This window comes from Borostomias antarcticus (assembly GCF_949987555.1).
Source record: "Borostomias antarcticus genome assembly, chromosome: 1".
Classification (NCBI taxonomy): Eukaryota; Metazoa; Chordata; class Actinopteri; order Stomiiformes; family Stomiidae; genus Borostomias; species Borostomias antarcticus.
Window position 1 is genome coordinate 14,265,007 of NC_140234.1, and position 20,785 is coordinate 14,285,791.

Below are 20,785 nucleotides of genomic sequence, written 5' to 3' on the forward strand. Positions count from 1 at the left end.
TTTGCAGCTCTCCCACCTGTGGTGGCCAGGTCTGTGAGACGGCGGGTTTCACCCCCTACCATCCAGCCGTGTAAGAATACATTTGATTCAGATTTTACATTTGTGAGTTTTAAAATGATCTACATTGTAGATGTGTGTTTTTGACCACAAATACAGTAGTTTGGAGGAGTGTGTGTGTGTGTGTGTCCTCTCCTCACCTCTCTGTCTCTTTGCAGCAACTCAGTCAGGTCCAACTACATTAGTGGCAGTTGAGATCACTGATGAAGAGCTGATGGAGGAGTGCTCATTCTGGTCTGATCTCCCAGATGTAGTCGGTATGTCAATGTGTATATTTGTCTTTATCGCTCTATAGAGTATCATGAATATATGAATAGAGGTTTTGTTTACTCCTCTTTCTGTCATTGCAAACAGGTTATTCTGTAAGTGACATGGTAAGTGGAATCATGTGGTAGTTGTACGTTGTAGTTGTAGAAATGTCACTGCTTTACTCCTGCTCTGCATGGTAGTGTATGGTGCTCTCTCTCCATCACTGGTTTAATCACTGGCTATAGCTCGTCTTGTCTTCTCATCTAGCCAATCATATTAACACTGAGAAACACTCATCTTGGTGTGGCTTCCACTATTTGCTTTGCTATTTGGCTGCAATCATTTCAATTCAACTCTTTGCACGCTGCATTGTAGTAATAACTTAATGCAATTCATTACCAAATTAAAGTATTGTGTTAAAGTTAAACTCTTGTGCAATATTATGGTAGATTAACCTTTGTTTTATTAACTGTGTAGCTCCAGCTCCAGCTCCAACAACCTTGTTGTTGGCTGACAGGCCTGTTGCTCAGCCAGAGGTCATCACTGAGCCAGAGGTAATCAATCATTCTTATTGTTATTATTATCATTATTATTATTATGAATAACAATAATAATTTGTAATAACCTAATGTCTTTCACAGGTTGTTCCTCCAACCGCCACCACCCTGCCAGCTCCTCCATCCCTAGCCTTGGACAGACTGAGAATCAGGCCACAGCCTCCGCCTGTCACTCACAAAGAGGTAATCAAACACGCACGCACGCACACACACACACACACACAAACGCACACACACACACACACACACACAGAGAGCTGAACCTAATGTGTTCTCTCTTTCACAGGTTCTTCTGCCTGATGGGTTGATTAAAACCCTCCCTAAAGAGCAGCACCAGTGGGTGAGCAAGGCGCTCTTCAAAGCCGATGCCAGTGGGAAAGCGGTCATCAAGAGCGACCTGACCCTCTGGTATCACCCCCCTCCGCTGCCCAACATCTTCCACCAACCTCCGGCTTCTCCAGATGGGTTCTTCCTCCGCCCGCTCTGCCTGTGGATGCCGTACCGCTTGTGGGCCTACAAGTTTGTGTGCACCCAGCCAGACTGCAAGAACCACGCCCTGAAGTCCTGCAGTCGGCCGTGCAAGGAGCATGCGCTCACAAGCTGTGGCCTTTATAAAGTTGTGCGCAAGGTCCTGGACATGGAAGGGTGGTACTTCCTGGCTACGGAGTACCTGGAGTGCCGCCGCTGTACCAAGAAGTACACTTCCTGGTCCCTCAACACCCTGGATCAGCTGGAGCCCGGACGCAGGAGCCTGTTTCCAGCTGTTCTTACCTACCAGTGAGTGGACACACAGCTTTTCACTTATGTACTATGCAAAATAGATTATTTAAAAAAGCCCTGCTGATTCAAGTTATCCTATAACTAATGATTGTCTTATCTGCCCATCTCTCCATCAGTCTGGCCTGTGACATAAAGGTGGTGAAGCTGATGAGGGAGAGGACTCTGGGGAACAGCACCACCAGGCTGTACAACCAGATCAGGGAGCAGTACAGCGAGCGCTGGATGGCCCAGACCATCCTCTACCTCAGCACCTGCAAGATGTTTGCTGTCCCGGGTGCTGCGGTGAGAACCGTCCTGCCTCCGATTCCCATGATCCCTGTGCCCTCACCCCGTTGGCTGCTGACCGTCCGCGCTGCTGATTTGGTGCCCAGGATGGAGGAGATGAAGGCCCGGATCACCTCCGTGTATGGGTCCATCTTGAAGATGGACTCCACAAAGAAGGTAACAATGAATGGCAGAATGAAAACATGAATTGTATCCCTGTGAAATATAGATATATTAATGTCATCCCTATGTTATACATCTGTTTGTTGTTAGGTGACCAAGAAGCTGGCGGGCAAGCTCCAGGGGAGGGCAGCCTGGGCCACCAACGTGGCCAACGAGCTGGGGCAGGTGCTCATAACGGTCCTGACAGAGGCGGAGGGAGTGGAACTGCTCCCCATGACAGCAGGCCTGCAGCAGCGCTACCAGGACGCGGGGGTCCCACCTCCCGTGCTGCTGTATGTGGACCGGGACTGCTGCTCTGCCCATGGCCCGGGCAAAGCGGCAGCCATGTTCAGCCAGTGGGACAAGCTTGCGGTCCGGCTGGACATCTGGCACTTCACCTGCCGGCTGGCTGGGGGAGTGACCACGGACTGCCATCCTCTCTACGGCTTGTTTCTGAGCCGCATGTCAGGCTGCATATTCGAGTGGTGCAGAGAGTATGTAGACCTGCTGATGGCGGCCAAGCGCGCGCTACTGGAGGCTTCCTCCCTGGGACCCATCAGCGACGCCCAGGTGGCCAACAGCATCTCCAAGAAGGAGCTGGCCAGGCACTGTCGCCGCCGCACTCGTGGGGTGCAGGAGCTGTTCAGGGACTTCTGGAGCTCCACCGACACCCTGGGCGTTCCGTTCCTGGACCACCGGAAGATTGAGGTCATCTGGGACAGCCAGCGGCGTCACCTGGAGTGGATCCAGTATCCCCCCGGCGTGCAGATGTACACCCAGACAGGCAGGGAGAAGAAGGGAGGGCTCCTCCTGCCTGTGTTCCGCTGCTCCCGGGGGTCGTCGTCACTGGAGTCCTTTCACCTCCACCTGAACCGGTTCATTCCAGGTATATACTCAGACATTTAAACAGATGTTGTTAAGCTCATGTTCACTTAACCAGTGGCTGGACGTTGGGTGAGAGTTTATTACTACAAAAAAATCTTGTTTCATTTTTTAAAGGAACTCGCCTGAGGGGGGGCCACTACCATGCCTTCCTCCTGGAGGGGCTCACCAGGTGGAATGAGGACCGGGCTGGGATAGCTGTGGAGGGGCACTACGGACCATCCATCCACAGCTATGACGGCCGCCTGAAACAGGCCATCAACTCCCTCACTGAAGAGTTGTTGGCTTGTAATATAGCTGAGGACTTCACGCACCCTGTTCCATACACTGGTATGTATTCTCTCTCTCCCTTGCACTCTCTCTCGGGTTCTTACACAGAACACACACACACCAGTAAGTAAACCCTTTCTGTACTTTGTTTCAGGTGAGCTCATCGGACTGGACTACCTCCTCTCCCAGATTGGAGAAGAACCAGAAGAGCTCACCAGGGACCCAGAGGTGCCTGATGGAGTGAGGGAGGAAGACTTTGAGTTGGAGGACGACGAGGGGATCGATCTGGGCAACGAGGAGGATGTAGATCCTACCATTGTCCTGGAAGACCTCCTGCCTCCTCTACCCAGGGCACCTCCCTCTCAGCCCGGTCCAGCACCTCCCTCACAGCCTGGTCCAGCGCCTCCCTCACAGCCTGGTCCAGCGCCTCCCTCACAGCCCGGTCCAGCGAGGGACAACCCAGCCGAGCAGGAGGGTGCTGCGGCGCCAGAGGATGACAATGTAAGATTTACTGTAGATCACACTAGACATGCAGGGAAATGCACAGTGACTCAGCACCCCCCTTTCACTGCATGTTTTACCCTGTATTACTGTACATGTGCCAAATAAAACTACCTTGAACCTTGAAAAAAATTGAATTTGGTTTTTAATAATCATCTTGTTGATTTCCTTTTCTTCTCAGGACTTCCTGGGACCAGATGGAGCGCCGGGGTACCAGCATGTGGTCCGCCTGGGACACGCACTGCTCAGTCTGAGGGACCAGGCGTGGATCTCCAGGCAGAAGGTGCTGGAGATCATAGCTCTCTGGGCGAAGCTGACCCCAGATGACAAGAAGGCGGTGACCTACCCTGAGAGGTTCCGGGACCGACTAGTGAAGGGGCGCTTCAGGACTAGTCGCTCGAAGACGGCTGTCACTCCAGGAGTGGACAGTCTGAAGCGGTATGTAGAGAGAGCTGTATTTTGTCAGTCACACACTTTATAACACTCATTTGTTTACTTCTTTACTCAATAGCAGCCATTTGTTTACTTATTTGCCTTTTCTCTCCATCCAGCTGCCTTCTTGGACAAGGTGTAGGGCCTTCTCAGTGGCCGGACAGTAGCCGCCTTGTGGAGGCCATTTTCAGAGAGCTGTGTCTCCTCCACCCTGCCGGCAGGACCATTGCTGGGGTGAGGTTGGACCGCTGGGCCACCATCCTCCGGGACTACCGGAGGATCAAAGACCTGGTCGACGGCAGTCCAGACCTCCAGGCCAAGACAGAGATCCGCTTGTTTCAGGTCAATAAGCTGACCCTCAGCCAGTGGTACGTACTTATAATAAACCAATACTATTCAAACTATGTTATTAATATATATTTAATAAATTGGTGTACTGAATGTTATTGCTCTGTTTTTGCAGGCACAACAAAAGGCAGAGGAACCAGGAGCGGGCCATCCTGGACCCAACGCCATGGAGACCCAGTGTGGAGGTACCTGCTGCTGACGCCCCCGCCCACTTACCACCAGCTGATAGTGGAGTGCGTCAGCAGCAGCATACAGAAACTTTCTTCACTGTGCCAGAGGACAGGAGTGGAGAGGCTCCCCAAAGGGGCAGGGTTTCAATACACCGGCCCACCTCTGACCCTGCCCCGCTCCTTCACACCACCCCTCTGCCTCATGCTACGGCCCTCCCTGCCCCACTCCCTCACACCACCCCCAGGGCTGGACTGGCCATGTGGCGTACCGGGCAAATGCCCGGTGGGCCGGACCTACTTGTGGGCCGATCTAAAAAATATATTATTTTTTTTTCTTTGGGGGCTAACGAACGGCCCATAGAGCAGGGACAGCGGCCCATTGGTCCATTTTCTATACTGACACTGGGCTGGCCCAATCATATGTAGGCCCCACCCCTCTCTCTGTTTGTTTCAGGTGTCATTTGCGTGGGCCGTTAGAGAGCCAAAAGTCAGTGGATGGAGAAAGATGCATAAGGACAAGTATAGTAAACCAAAGCGCAAGGGGGGCACAGAGAAATTACGAGCTAAAAAGATTAAAAGTATTGAGGCGGATGCTGCAACATGTGCAAAAATTACTGATATGTTTGCGCCAGGGGCTGCTTCAACGTCTACAGCCTCAGCCGACGTTGTGCAGCAACACCATGTTGAACACGAACTTGAAGGAGAGGTGGCTGGTGGCCATGGTGGCCGAGAGCAGGACAGGGAAGCCGAGGAGGGACAGAGACATGAAAGGGCCGAGGAAGGACAGAGTGAGCAGGAGGAGTGTGCAGTTGAAACGGTAAGGAAATATAGCTGAAAGCTAAAAAAGCTATAGCTAAATATGAATATGGGTGACGGCTATCTGCTGGCTAGCGCCAGCTAGCATTAGCTAGGTACAGCTAGCTAGCATTATCTAGCTACCCACCTCCCTGCCAAGCAAATCGGGTCGTAGCTAGCTTCGTTTGAGCTAGCTAGCGTTAACACTGTTTGTCTAGGCCAGCCAGATAACGTCAGTACTAGAAGTGCTAACATTAGCACGTTAGCTTGGCAATTAGCACTAGCGCTATTACTAACGTTATCTATTCTGGCCTAGCCTAGCAGTGTTGCTGCTGCTGGGCTACTTAACGTTATATCTTCGAAGAAAAAGAGGAGCAGGCTAACGTTAGCTGTGTGTGGCCATAGTCCAAAATTAACCCTAGCCATTTACTAGCCAATGGCTGGCTGCTAAAAATCTATTGGTAATTGATAATTTACCAGCCAGTTGACTGGTAAACCTAGCTCCTTTCAGGACTGTTACTAAGGGGCTAGGTTAAAAAATTATTTTTCATTCTCAACACTGAAATATATCAAAAGCAGACTGAGGAGCAGCCTGTCTGCCAGCAAATTGGAAGCCTTCATGTTGATGGCCACTGAAAAAGACGTCCTTGTTGCTTTGGACACAGACACTGTCATTGACAAAGTGTCATAGAAGAGTGAGCTACTGAGGAAACGTATAGTAAGTTGATATGAAATTGTTGTTATTATTATAAAATCATTCATAATCATGTAGCAGCTTTTTAGACTGAAGATAGTGTGATCATGTGACTCATTATTACCCCCCCTCCCCTGTCTCTCAAAGGATGCCCGGCCCTAACTTGTGTGGTTCATTGTCCATTGTTGATGAGGGTATTCAGAGGGCCATGCAGCCTTTTCCACTAAGTAAGTATACAATACATGCAACTATGTTTTTATATTTTCCAGAATCTGTCATTTAATCATTTATAATTTAAAAATGATCATTGATCATGTCTCATCTCTCTCTCACTCCCCCCCCCTCTCTCTCTCTGTCAGGATATTATTGTTGAGGGTATCCAGAGGGTCATGCAGCCTTTTCCAGTAAAGATAAAGGTATTATGATCATGTAATTACCAGTACTGTGATCAACTATCAACATAACTGATCATCAATTATAATGTCTCAGTCTCACCTTTCTCTCTGTCTCCCCTTTTCTCCCTCTCTCTCTATCAAAGGTTGCCCTAATTTGTTTGAAAAGAAGCACTTTGCTTTTAACTGGAGTGGACTTCACAGGCATCCTTTTTATGTAAGTAGTGAGTTTACAATCTATGCAACTGCTTACATTTTCTAGAAGATATTGTTACTATCTGAATCTATAGTTTATCTCACTTATCGTGTCTCATCTCTCTTCCTCCCTCTTTCTCACTCAGGATGCCATTGTTGATGAGGGTATTCAGAGGTCCATGCAGCCTTTTTCCAGTAAGTAAGTATACAATTCATGCAACTCTGATCATCTGAATCTGTCATTTAATCATGTATGACTTATCATTGATCATGTCTCATCTCTCCCTCTCTCTCTCTCCGTCCCTCTCTCTATCTCTCTCTTTCTCTCTCTCTCTCTCTCTCTCTCTCTCTCTCTCTCTCAGGAGATGCCATTATTGTTGAGGGTATCCAGAGGGCCATGCAGCCTTTATTACTAAGTAAGTATCAAATACATGCAACTATCTCTCTACATTGTTCTCAATTGAAGATACTGGACCAGTACTGTGATCATTTAACTCCATCAATTATCATTCTCACCTTTCTCTCTGTCTCTCCCTCTCACTCTTTTAAGGTTGCCTTGTTTGAGGAGGAGATCTTTTCAGCCCAGTGGAGTTCACAGGCAACATTTTGAGTTACTTGTATACTTTGTACATATATTTCTATACTTACATTTGAATAATAATAATAATAATTTAATAAATAATTTGAAACTTCTATCAGAGCTTTTTCTTTGACAATTTCTTGTACTTCTACTGTAACTGTTACTTGAGTATGGAGATTGTGTACTCCACGGCCACGTCTGATCACCAGGGAGTCAAGAGTGAGTGAGTACACTCTACCATTTGCACTGGTACACTTGTCCACGGAACTTACTCATCTTTGTAGTGGTTTGGGGAAATAGTACGGTGGTATTGCATATTTAAAGGGAAATAGTACGGTGGTATTGCATATTTAAAGGGGCCGCAAGGATTTCGTACTGGACCGATTGTGGTAGGCCGGTCTGGGCCAAAAATGCCATGGCCGATTTTTTGTCCCAGTCCAGCCCTGTCCAGATCCTAACCCTAAGGTTACAGGGTTTGTGTTTAATCCCTTCATGTGCTTGCTGTGGCCCGGATCCTGTGGCCTGACCCTCATCCCAGCTCCAAACCTTAACCTAATCCCAGCCCTGATTTCAATCCTGACCCTAACCCTCACCCAGACCCTGACCCTAAGGTCACCTGGTCTATATTGGACCCCGCCCTGGACCTCATATCCGACCCCAATCCTGATCTTCACCGTGGGCTTGTCCTGTGAATCTGTCGTGCTCCTCCCGGGTTGTGCGTATGTGACTGAGTGGTTTGTTGTACTCTGCATCTCTTCTTATTTAGGTGTGGCCCATTGTGTGGGGGCTGCGGCACTGGGACGCTACTGGGCACACACCCCTCTGCATCCTGTGGGACCGCTTTGGTGGAGGTGAGCGGTTTGAGACGGTGGCCCGTCATCTACTCATTGATTGACATACACATGTTGTATTACATTCTCATAATCGGCTTACATACTCAGGGGGTACATTTTCATTGGATGGGAGTGGAGCGCTTCCCGTTACTCAACTCTATGCTTGAGGGCAATAGTTCCCTCTATGTGTACTGTTTGGGGAACCTCTGTTGCAAAAAACCTAACCCTAACCCTCGTTTGGAGTCCCATGGTCATTCCGGTCTTGGTTTCTACTCTGGAGTATACCTCATGGGTTATATTGATGTTCTTCCTCTTGGGGAATATACGTCGGTATACACCCTGGTAGCTTCTGGTGGATTCCAGGGATCGTCCTGGGATGTGGGCTGGACAGCGGTTATGGTCGTCTCAGCGGTGAGCGAACGCTGTCGGTCCTTAGAAGGTGGTTTCCTCGTCATAGGCCCTTCCTAGGGTTGGTTCCCCATCGCTTCCCGGTCAGAGGCAGAATCTCAGCGGTGAGTGTGCTCTGTTGGTCGAGTTCGACCGGTGTGTATCATCAGTGTTCTTCCTTCCGGGAATATACATTGTTATACACCCATGGCTGTCTGAGCGTTGGTTGTGCTGGGGTGCTTTTCTGAATGTTCTCTCTTCTGAGATATACGTTTGATGAGCCCCTGCTCTCCCCTCGTTTGGAGTCCCATGGTCATTCCGGTCTTGGTTTCTACTCTGGAGTATAGCTCATGGGTTATATTGATGTTCTTCCTCTTGGGGAATATACGTCGGTATACACCCTGGTAGCTTCTGGTGGATTCCAGGGATCGTCCTGGGATGTGGGCTGGACAGCGGTTATGGTCGTCTCAGCGGTGAGCGAACGCTGTCGGTCCTTAGAAGGTGGTTTCCTCGTCATAGGCCCTTCCTAGGGTTGGTTCCCCTTCGCTTCCCGGTCAGAGGCAGAATCTCAGCGGTGAGTGTGCTCTGTTGGTCGAGTTCGACCGGTGTGTATCATCAGTGTTCTTCCTTCCGGGAATATACATTGTTATACACCCATGGCTGTCTGAGCGTTGGTTGTGCTGGGGTGCTTTTCTGAATGTTCTCTCTTCTGAGATATACGTTTGATGAGCCCCTGCTCTCCCCTCGTTTGGAGTCCCATGGTCATTCCGGTCTTGGTTTCTACTCTGGAGTATAGCTCATGGGTTATATTGATGTTCTTCCTCTTGGGGAATATACGTCGGTATACACCCTGGTAGCTTCTGGTGGATTCCAGGGATCGTCCTGGGATGTGGGCTGGACAGCGGTTATGGTCGTCTCAGCGGTGAGCGAACGCTGTCGGTCCTTAGAAGGTGGTTTCCTCGTCATAGGCCCTTCCTAGGGTTGGTTCCCCTTCGCTTCCCGGTCAGAGGCAGAATCTCAGCGGTGAGTGTGCTCTGTTGGTCGAGTTCGACCGGTGTGTATCATCAGTGTTCTTCCTTCCGGGAATATACATTGTTATACACCCATGGCTGTCTGAGCGTTGGTTGTGCTGGGGTGCTTTTCTGAATGTTCTCTCTTCTGAGATATACGTTTGATGAGACCCTGCTCTCCCCTCGTTTGGAGTCCCATGGTCATTCCGGTCTTGGTTTCTACTCTGGAGTATAGCTCATGGGTTATATTGATGTTCTTCCTCTTGGGGAATATACGTCGGTATACACACTGGTAGCTTCTGGTGGATTCCAGGGATCGTCCTGGGATGTGGGCTGGACAGCGGTTATGGTCGTCTCAGCGGTGAGCGAACGCTGTCGGTCCTTAGAAGGTGGTTTCCTCGTCATAGGCCCTTCCTAGGGTTGGTTCCCCTTCGCTTCCCGGTCAGAGGCAGAATCTCAGCGGTGAGTGTGCTCTGTTGGTCGAGTTCGACCGGTGTGTATCATCAGTGTTCTTCCTTCCGGGAATATACATTGTTATACACCCATGGCTGTCTGAGCGTTGGTTGTGCTGGGGTGCTTTTCTGAATGTTCTCTCTTCTGAGATATACGTTTGATGAGACCCTGCTCTCCCCTCGTTTGGAGTCCCATGGTCATTCCGGTCTTGGTTTCTACTCTGGAGTATACCTCATGGGTTATATTGATGTTCTTCCTCTTGGGGAATATACGTCGGTATACACACTGGTAGCTTCTGGTGGATTCCAGGGATCGTCCTGGGATGTGGGCTGGACAGCGGTTATGGTCGTCTCAGCGGTGAGCGAACGCTGTCGGTCCTTAGAAGGTGGTTTCCTCGTCATAGGCCCTTCCTAGGGTTGGTTCCCCTTCGCTTCCCGGTCAGAGGCAGAATCTCAGCGGTGAGTGTGCTCTGTTGGTCGAGTTCGACCGGTGTGTATCATCAGTGTTCTTCCTTCCGGGAATATACATTGTTATACACCCATGGCTGTCTGAGCGTTGGTTGTGCTGGGGTGCTTTTCTGAATGGTCTCTCTTCTGAGATATACGTTTGATGAGCCCCTGCTCTCCCCTCGTTTGGAGTCCCATGGTCATTCCGGTCTTGGTTTCTACTCTGGAGTATAGCTCATGGGTTATATTGATGTTCTTCCTCTTGGGGAATATACGTCGGTATACACCCTGGTAGCTTCTGGTGGATTCCAGGGATCGTCCTGGGATGTGGGCTGGACAGCGGTTATGGTCGTCTCAGCGGTGAGCGAACGCTGTCGGTCCTTAGAAGGTGGTTTCCTCGTCATAGGCCCTTCCTAGGGTTGGTTCCCCTTCGCTTCCCGGTCAGAGGCAGAATCTCAGCGGTGAGTGTGCTCTGTTGGTCGAGTTCGACCGGTGTGTATCATCAGTGTTCTTCCTTCCGGGAATATACATTGTTATACACCCATGGCTGTCTGAGCGTTGGTTGTGCTGGGGTGCTTTTCTGAATGGTCTCTCTTCTGAGATATACGTTTGATGAGCCCCTGCTCTCCCCTCGTTTGGAGTCCCATGGTCATTCCGGTCTTGGTTTCTACTCTGGAGTATAGCTCATGGGTTATATTGATGTTCTTCCTCTTGGGGAATATACGTCGGTATACACCCTGGTAGCTTCTGGTGGATTCCAGGGATCGTCCTGGGATGTGGGCTGGACAGCGGTTATGGTCGTCTCAGCGGTGAGCGAACGCTGTCGGTCCTTAGAAGGTGGTTTCCTCGTCATAGGCCCTTCCTAGGGTTGGTTCCCCTTCGCTTCCCGGTCAGAGGCAGAATCTCAGCGGTGAGTGTGCTCTGTTGGTCGAGTTCGACCGGTGTGTATCATCAGTGTTCTTCCTTCCGGGAATATACATTGTTATACACCCATGGCTGTCTGAGCGTTGGTTGTGCTGGGGTGCTTTTCTGAATGTTCTCTCTTCTGAGATATACGTTTGATGAGACCCTGCTCTCCCCTCGTTTGGAGTCCCATGGTCATTCCGGTCTTGGTTTCTACTCTGGAGTATAGCTCATGGGTTATATTGATGTTCTTCCTCTTGGGGAATATACGTCGGTATACACACTGGTAGCTTCTGGTGGATTCCAGGGATCGTCCTGGGATGTGGGCTGGACAGCGGTTATGGTCGTCTCAGCGGTGAGCGAACGCTGTCGGTCCTTAGAAGGTGGTTTCCTCGTCATAGGCCCTTCCTAGGGTTGGTTCCCCTTCGCTTCCCGGTCAGAGGCAGAATCTCAGCGGTGAGTGTGCTCTGTTGGTCGAGTTCGACCGGTGTGTATCATCAGTGTTCTTCCTTCCGGGAATATACATTGTTATACACCCATGGCTGTCTGAGCGTTGGTTGTGCTGGGGTGCTTTTCTGAATGTTCTCTCTTCTGAGATATACGTTTGATGAGACCCTGCTCTCCCCTCGTTTGGAGTCCCATGGTCATTCCGGTCTTGGTTTCTACTCTGGAGTATACCTCATGGGTTATATTGATGTTCTTCCTCTTGGGGAATATACGTCGGTATACACACTGGTAGCTTCTGGTGGATTCCAGGGATCGTCCTGGGATGTGGGCTGGACAGCGGTTATGGTCGTCTCAGCGGTGAGCGAACGCTGTCGGTCCTTAGAAGGTGGTTTCCTCGTCATAGGCCCTTCCTAGGGTTGGTTCCCCTTCGCTTCCCGGTCAGAGGCAGAATCTCAGCGGTGAGTGTGCTCTGTTGGTCGAGTTCGACCGGTGTGTATCATCAGTGTTCTTCCTTCCGGGAATATACATTGTTATACACCCATGGCTGTCTGAGCGTTGGTTGTGCTGGGGTGCTTTTCTGAATGGTCTCTCTTCTGAGATATACGTTTGATGAGCCCCTGCTCTCCCCTCGTTTGGAGTCCCATGGTCATTCCGGTCTTGGTTTCTACTCTGGAGTATAGCTCATGGGTTATATTGATGTTCTTCCTCTTGGGGAATATACGTCGGTATACACCCTGGTAGCTTCTGGTGGATTCCAGGGATCGTCCTGGGATGTGGGCTGGACAGCGGTTATGGTCGTCTCAGCGGTGAGCGAACGCTGTCGGTCCTTAGAAGGTGGTTTCCTCGTCATAGGCCCTTCCTAGGGTTGGTTCCCCTTCGCTTCCCGGTCAGAGGCAGAATCTCAGCGGTGAGTGTGCTCTGTTGGTCGAGTTCGACCGGTGTGTATCATCAGTGTTCTTCCTTCCGGGAATATACATTGTTATACACCCATGGCTGTCTGAGCGTTGGTTGTGCTGGGGTGCTTTTCTGAATGTTCTCTCTTCTGAGATATACGTTTGATGAGACCCTGCTCTCCCCTCGTTTGGAGTCCCATGGTCATTCCGGTCTTGGTTTCTACTCTGGAGTATACCTCATGGGTTATATTGATGTTCTTCCTCTTGGGGAATATACGTCGGTATACACACTGGTAGCTTCTGGTGGATTCCAGGGATCGTCCTGGGATGTGGGCTGGACAGCGGTTATGGTCGTCTCAGCGGTGAGCGAACGCTGTCGGTCCTTAGAAGGTGGTTTCCTCGTCATAGGCCCTTCCTAGGGTTGGTTCCCCTTCGCTTCCCGGTCAGAGGCAGAATCTCAGCGGTGAGTGTGCTCTGTTGGTCGAGTTCGACCGGTGTGTATCATCAGTGTTCTTCCTTCCGGGAATATACATTGTTATACACCCATGGCTGTCTGAGCGTTGGTTGTGCTGGGGTGCTTTTCTGAATGGTCTCTCTTCTGAGATATACGTTTGATGAGCCCCTGCTCTCCCCTCGTTTGGAGTCCCATGGTCATTCCGGTCTTGGTTTCTACTCTGGAGTATAGCTCATGGGTTATATTGATGTTCTTCCTCTTGGGGAATATACGTCGGTATACACCCTGGTAGCTTCTGGTGGATTCCAGGGATCGTCCTGGGATGTGGGCTGGACAGCGGTTATGGTCGTCTCAGCGGTGAGCGAACGCTGTCGGTCCTTAGAAGGTGGTTTCCTCGTCATAGGCCCTTCCTAGGGTTGGTTCCCCTTCGCTTCCCGGTCAGAGGCAGAATCTCAGCGGTGAGTGTGCTCTGTTGGTCGAGTTCGACCGGTGTGTATCATCAGTGTTCTTCCTTCCGGGAATATACATTGTTATACACCCATGGCTGTCTGAGCGTTGGTTGTGCTGGGGTGCTTTTCTGAATGGTCTCTCTTCTGAGATATACGTTTGATGAGCCCCTGCTCTCCCCTCGTTTGGAGTCCCATGGTCATTCCGGTCTTGGTTTCTACTCTGGAGTATAGCTCATGGGTTATATTGATGTTCTTCCTCTTGGGGAATATACGTCGGTATACACCCTGGTAGCTTCTGGTGGATTCCAGGGATCGTCCTGGGATGTGGGCTGGACAGCGGTTATGGTCGTCTCAGCGGTGAGCGAACGCTGTCGGTCCTTAGAAGGTGGTTTCCTCGTCATAGGCCCTTCCTAGGGTTGGTTCCCCTTCGCTTCCCGGTCAGAGGCAGAATCTCAGCGGTGAGTGTGCTCTGTTGGTCGAGTTCGACCGGTGTGTATCATCAGTGTTCTTCCTTCCGGGAATATACATTGTTATACACCCATGGCTGTCTGAGCGTTGGTTGGGCTGGGGTGCTTTTCTGAATGTTCTCTCTTCTGAGATATACGTTTGATGAGACCCTGCTCTCCCCTCGTTTGGAGTCCCATGGTCATTCCGGTCTTGGTTTCTACTCTGGAGTATAGCTCATGGGTTATATTGATGTTCTTCCTCTTGGGGAATATACGTCGGTATACACACTGGTAGCTTCTGGTGGATTCCAGGGATCGTCCTGGGATGTGGGCTGGACAGCGGTTATGGTCGTCTCAGCGGTGAGCGAACGCTGTCGGTCCTTAGAAGGTGGTTTCCTCGTCATAGGCCCTTCCTAGGGTTGGTTCCCCTTCGCTTCCCGGTCAGAGGCAGAATCTCAGCGGTGAGTGTGCTCTGTTGGTCGAGTTCGACCGGTGTGTATCATCAGTGTTCTTCCTTCCGGGAATATACATTGTTATACACCCATGGCTGTCTGAGCGTTGGTTGTGCTGGGGTGCTTTTCTGAATGTTCTCTCTTCTGAGATATACGTTTGATGAGACCCTGCTCTCCCCTCGTTTGGAGTCCCATGGTCATTCCGGTCTTGGTTTCTACTCTGGAGTATACCTCATGGGTTATATTGATGTTCTTCCTCTTGGGGAATATACGTCGGTATACACACTGGTAGCTTCTGGTGGATTCCAGGGATCGTCCTGGGATGTGGGCTGGACAGCGGTTATGGTCGTCTCAGCGGTGAGCGAACGCTGTCGGTCCTTAGAAGGTGGTTTCCTCGTCATAGGCCCTTCCTAGGGTTGGTTCCCCTTCGCTTCCCGGTCAGAGGCAGAATCTCAGCGGTGAGTGTGCTCTGTTGGTCGAGTTCGACCGGTGTGTATCATCAGTGTTCTTCCTTCCGGGAATATACATTGTTATACACCCATGGCTGTCTGAGCGTTGGTTGTGCTGGGGTGCTTTTCTGAATGGTCTCTCTTCTGAGATATACGTTTGATGAGCCCCTGCTCTCCCCTCGTTTGGAGTCCCATGGTCATTCCGGTCTTGGTTTCTACTCTGGAGTATAGCTCATGGGTTATATTGATGTTCTTCCTCTTGGGGAATATACGTCGGTATACACCCTGGTAGCTTCTGGTGGATTCCAGGGATCGTCCTGGGATGTGGGCTGGACAGCGGTTATGGTCGTCTCAGCGGTGAGCGAACGCTGTCGGTCCTTAGAAGGTGGTTTCCTCGTCATAGGCCCTTCCTAGGGTTGGTTCCCCTTCGCTTCCCGGTCAGAGGCAGAATCTCAGCGGTGAGTGTGCTCTGTTGGTCGAGTTCGACCGGTGTGTATCATCAGTGTTCTTCCTTCCGGGAATATACATTGTTATACACCCATGGCTGTCTGAGCGTTGGTTGTGCTGGGGTGCTTTTCTGAATGTTCTCTCTTCTGAGATATACGTTTGATGAGCCCCTGCTCTCCCCTCGTTTGGAGTCCCATGGTCATTCCGGTCTTGGTTTCTACTCTGGAGTATAGCTCATGGGTTATATTGATGTTCTTCCTCTTGGGGAATATACGTCGGTATACACCCTGGTAGCTTCTGGTGGATTCCAGGGATCGTCCTGGGATGTGGGCTGGACAGCGGTTATGGTCGTCTCAGCGGTGAGCGAACGCTGTCGGTCCTTAGAAGGTGGTTTCCTCGTCATAGGCCCTTCCTAGGGTTGGTTCCCCTTCGCTTCCCGGTCAGAGGCAGAATCTCAGCGGTGAGTGTGCTCTGTTGGTCGAGTTCGACCGGTGTGTATCATCAGTGTTCTTCCTTCCGGGAATATACATTGTTATACACCCATGGCTGTCTGAGCGTTGGTTGTGCTGGGGTGCTTTTCTGAATGGTCTCTCTTCTGAGATATACGTTTGATGAGCCCCTGCTCTCCCCTCGTTTGGAGTCCCATGGTCATTCCGGTCTTGGTTTCTACTCTGGAGTATAGCTCATGGGTTATATTGATGTTCTTCCTCTTGGGGAATATACGTCGGTATACACCCTGGTAGCTTCTGGTGGATTCCAGGGATCGTCCTGGGATGTGGGCTGGACAGCGGTTATGGTCGTCTCAGCGGTGAGCGAACGCTGTCGGTCCTTAGAAGGTGGTTTCCTCGTCATAGGCCCTTCCTAGGGTTGGTTCCCCTTCGCTTCCCGGTCAGAGGCAGAATCTCAGCGGTGAGTGTGCTCTGTTGGTCGAGTTCGACCGGTGTGTATCATCAGTGTTCTTCCTTCCGGGAATATACATTGTTATACACCCATGGCTGTCTGAGCGTTGGTTGTGCTGGGGTGCTTTTCTGAATGTTCTCTCTTCTGAGATATACGTTTGATGAGCCCCTGCTCTCCCCTCGTTTGGAGTCCCATGGTCATTCCGGTCTTGGTTTCTACTCTGGAGTATAGCTCATGGGTTATATTGATGTTCTTCCTCTTGGGGAATATACGTCGGTATACACCCTGGTAGCTTCTGGTGGATTCCAGGGATCGTCCTGGGATGTGGGCTGGACAGCGGTTATGGTCGTCTCAGCGGTGAGCGAACGCTGTCGGTCCTTAGAAGGTGGTTTCCTCGTCATAGGCCCTTCCTAGGGTTGGTTCCCCTTCGCTTCCCGGTCAGAGGCAGAATCTCAGCGGTGAGTGTGCTCTGTTGGTCGAGTTCGACCGGTGTGTATCATCAGTGTTCTTCCTTCCGGGAATATACATTGTTATACACCCATGGCTGTCTGAGCGTTGGTTGTGCTGGGGTGCTTTTCTGAATGTTCTCTCTTCTGAGATATACGTTTGATGAGACCCTGCTCTCCCCTCGTTTGGAGTCCCATGGTCATTCCGGTCTTGGTTTCTACTCTGGAGTATAGCTCATGGGTTATATTGATGTTCTTCCTCTTGGGGAATATACGTCGGTATACACACTGGTAGCTTCTGGTGGATTCCAGGGATCGTCCTGGGATGTGGGCTGGACAGCGGTTATGGTCGTCTCAGCGGTGAGCGAACGCTGTCGGTCCTTAGAAGGTGGTTTCCTCGTCATAGGCCCTTCCTAGGGTTGGTTCCCCTTCGCTTCCCGGTCAGAGGCAGAATCTCAGCGGTGAGTGTGCTCTGTTGGTCGAGTTCGACCGGTGTGTATCATCAGTGTTCTTCCTTCCGGGAATATACATTGTTATACACCCATGGCTGTCTGAGCGTTGGTTGTGCTGGGGTGCTTTTCTGAATGGTCTCTCTTCTGAGATATACGTTTGATGAGCCCCTGCTCTCCCCTCGTTTGGAGTCCCATGGTCATTCCGGTCTTGGTTTCTACTCTGGAGTATAGCTCATGGGTTATATTGATGTTCTTCCTCTTGGGGAATATACGTCGGTATACACCCTGGTAGCTTCTGGTGGATTCCAGGGATCGTCCTGGGATGTGGGCTGGACAGCGGTTATGGTCGTCTCAGCGGTGAGCGAACGCTGTCGGTCCTTAGAAGGTGGTTTCCTCGTCATAGGCCCTTCCTAGGGTTGGTTCCCCTTCGCTTCCCGGTCAGAGGAAGAATCTCAGCGGTGAGTGTGCTCTGTTGGTCGAGTTCGACCGGTGTGTATCATCAGTGTTCTTCCTTCCGGGAATATACATTGTTATACACCCATGGCTGTCTGAGCGTTGGTTGTGCTGGGGTGCTTTTCTGAATGTTCTCTTTTCTGAGATATACGTTTGATGAGCCCCTGCTCTCCCCTCGTTTGGAGTCCCATGGTCATTCCGGTCTTGGTTTCTACTCTGGAGTATAGCTCATGGGTTATATTGATGTTCTTCCTCTTGGGGAATATACGTCGGTATACACCCTGGTAGCTTCTGGTGGATTCCAGGGATCGTCCTGGGATGTGGGCTGGACAGCGGTTATGGTCGTCTCAGCGGTGAGCGAACGCTGTCGGTCCTTAGAAGGTGGTTTCCTCGTCATAGGCCCTTCCTAGGGTTGGTTCCCCTTCGCTTCCCGGTCAGAGGCAGAATCTCAGCGGTGAGTGTGCTCTGTTGGTCGAGTTCGACCGGTGTGTATCATCAGTGTTCTTCCTTCCGGGAATATACATTGTTATACACCCATGGCTGTCTGAGCGTTGGTTGTGCTGGGGTGCTTTTCTGAATGGTCTCTCTTCTGAGATATACGTTTGATGAGCCCCTGCTCTCCCCTCGTTTGGAGTCCCATGGTCATTCCGGTCTTGGTTTCTACTCTGGAGTATAGCTCATGGGTTATATTGATGTTCTTCCTCTTGGGGAATATACGTCGGTATACACCCTGGTAGCTTCTGGTGGATTCCAGGGATCGTCCTGGGATGTGGGCTGGACAGCGGTTATGGTCGTCTCAGCGGTGAGCGAACGCTGTCGGTCCTTAGAAGGTGGTTTCCTCGTCATAGGCCCTTCCTAGGGTTGGTTCCCCTTCGCTTCCCGGTCAGAGGCAGAATCTCAGCGGTGAGTGTGCTCTGTTGGTCGAGTTCGACCGGTGTGTATCATCAGTGTTCTTCCTTCCGGGAATATACATTGTTATACACCCATGGCTGTCTGAGCGTTGGTTGTGCTGGGGTGCTTTTCTGAATGTTCTCTCTTCTGAGATATACGTTTGATGAGCCCCTGCTCTCCCCTCGTTTGGAGTCCCATGGTCATTCCGGTCTTGGTTTCTACTCTGGAGTATAGCTCATGGGTTATATTGATGTTCTTCCTCTTGGGGAATATACGTCGGTATACACCCTGGTAGCTTCTGGTGGATTCCAGGGATCGTCCTGGGATGTGGGCTGGACAGCGGTTATGGTCGTCTCAGCGGTGAGCGAACGCTGTCGGTCCTTAGAAGGTGGTTTCCTCGTCATAGGCCCTTCCTAGGGTTGGTTCCCCTTCGCTTCCCGGTCAGAGGCAGAATCTCAGCGGTGAGTGTGCTCTGTTGGTCGAGTTCGACCGGTGTGTATCATCAGTGTTCTTCCTTCCGGGAATATACATTGTTATACACCCATGGCTGTCTGAGCGTTGGTTGTGCTGGGGTGCTTTTCTGAATGTTCTCTCTTCTGAGATATACGTTTGATGAGACCCTGCTCTCCCCTCGTTTGGAGTCCCATGGTCATTCCGGTCTTGGTTTCTACTCTGGAGTATAGCTCATGGGTTATATTGATGTTCTTCCTCTTGGGGAATATACGTCGGTATACACACTGGTAGCTTCTGGTGGATTCCAGGGATCGTCCTGGGATGTGGGCTGGACAGCGGTTATGGTCGTCTCAGCGGTGAGCGAACGCTGTCGGTCCTTAGAAGGTGGTTTCCTCGTCATAGGCCCTTCCTAGGGTTGGTTCCCCTTCGCTTCCCGGTCAGAGGCAGAATCTCAGCGGTGAGTGTGCTCTGTTGGTCGAGTTCGACCGGTGTGTATCATCAGTGTTCTTCCTTCCGGGAATATACATTGTTATACACCCATGGCTGTCTGAGCGTTGGTTGTGCTGGGGTGCTTTTCTGAATGGTCTCTCTTCTGAGATATACGTTTGATGAGCCCCTGCTCTCCCCTCGTTTGGAGTCCCATGGTCATTCCGGTCTTGGTTTCTACTCTGGAGTATAGCTCATGGGTTATATTGATGTTCTTCCTCTTGGGGAATATACGTCGGTATACACCCTGGTAGCTTCTGGTGGATTCCAGGGATCGTCCTGGGATGTGGGCTGGACAGCGGTTATGGTCGTCTCAGCGGTGAGCGAACGCTGTCGGTCCTTAGAAGGTGGTTTCCTCGTCATAGGCCCTTCCTAGGGTTGGTTCCCCTTCGCTTCCCGGTCAGAGGAAGAATCTCAGCGGTGAGTGTGCTCTGTTGGTCGAGTTCGACCGGTGTGTATCATCAGTGTTCTTCCTTCCGGGAATATACATTGTTATACACCCATGGCTGTCTGAGCGTTGGTTGTGCTGGGGTGCTTTTCTGAATGTTCTCTTTTCTGAGATATACGTTTGATGAGCCCCTGCTCTCCCCTCGTTTGGAGTCCCATGGTCATTCCGGTCTTGGTTTCTACTCTGGAGTATAGCTCATGGGTTATATTGATGTTCTTCCTCTTGGGGAATATACGTCGGTATACACCCTGGTAGCTTCTGGTGGATTCCAGGGATCGTCCTGGGATGTGGGCTGGACAGCGGTTATGGTCGTCTCAGCGGTGAGCGAACGCTGTCGGTCCTTAGAAGGTGGTTTCCTCGTCATAGGCCCTTCCTAGGGTTGGTTCCCCTTCGCTTCCCGGTCAGAGGCAGAATCTCAGCGGTGAGTGTGCTCTGTTGGTCGAGTTCGACCGGTGTGTATCATCAGTGTTCTTCCTTCCGGGAATATACATTGTTATACACCCATGGCTGTCTGAGCGTTGGTTGTGCTGGGGTGCTTTTCTGAATGGTCTCTCTTCTGAGATATACGTTTGATGAGCCCCTGCTCTCCCCTCGTTTGGAGTCCCATGGTCATTCCGGTCTTGGTTTCTACTCTGGAGTATAGCTCATGGGTTATATTGATGTTCTTCCTCTTGGGGAATATACGTCGGTATACACCCTGGTAGCTTCTGGTGGATTCCAGGGATCGTCCTGGGATGTGGGCTGGACAGCGGTTATGGTCGTCTCAGCGGTGAGCGAACGCTGTCGGTCCTTAGAAGGTGGTTTCCTCGTCATAGGCCCTTCCTAGGGTTGGTTCCCCTTCGCTTCCCGGTCAGAGGCA

General features: G+C 50.8%; 1 long non-coding RNA gene across 1 annotated transcript; it reads left to right on the forward strand.

Annotated features, from left to right (window-relative positions):
• The first annotated feature begins 230 nt into the window (after positions 1 to 230).
• Positions 231 to 1,038, forward strand: LOC311310948. The gene is made up of 4 exons (XR_014630529.1): positions 231 to 314; positions 412 to 431; positions 796 to 860; positions 948 to 1,038. It is a non-coding gene; the product is annotated as an uncharacterized lncRNA (long non-coding RNA).
• The last annotated feature ends 19,747 nt before the right edge of the window (positions 1,039 to 20,785 follow it).